This window comes from Danio rerio, chromosome 14, assembly GCF_052040795.2.
Source record: "Danio rerio strain M-AB ecotype USA chromosome 14, GRCz13ab, whole genome shotgun sequence".
NCBI lineage: Eukaryota > Metazoa > Chordata > Actinopteri > Cypriniformes > Danionidae > Danio > Danio rerio.
The window spans coordinates 49,516,565-49,516,963 of NC_141034.1; positions in this window are offsets into that span (position 1 = coordinate 49,516,565).

Here is a 399-nt window from a genome sequence, read left to right on the forward strand (position 1 = left end):
TTTATGTGTTTATTTATTTATTTATTTATTTAGTTATTTATCTATTTATTTAAGTTTGTTATTTGCATTGGTATTTGTATCTTTAACTGCCTCTAGGCTAAGTTTTGTTCAGTTCAGCATAAAACAACAGCAACAAAAACAAACAAGCATGCCCATAGCACCTCTATTTGCCAGAAAAAAACATGGAGGGATCTCACGCACACCTCTTCATATCCTCATGGACCTCTGTCTCATCATCCGACCGACACTCCCACTGATAGAGCATCAGCCGCCGGTGCCCCCTCCGCCGGTATTCCCCTGTTGGTAGAATTAAAGCCAGCGCGTGCGGTTACCGCCAGGGGATTGGAGCAATGACTTGTCAGTAAAGTCACCCACCCTCTGAGTGTCTCAGACACAGTT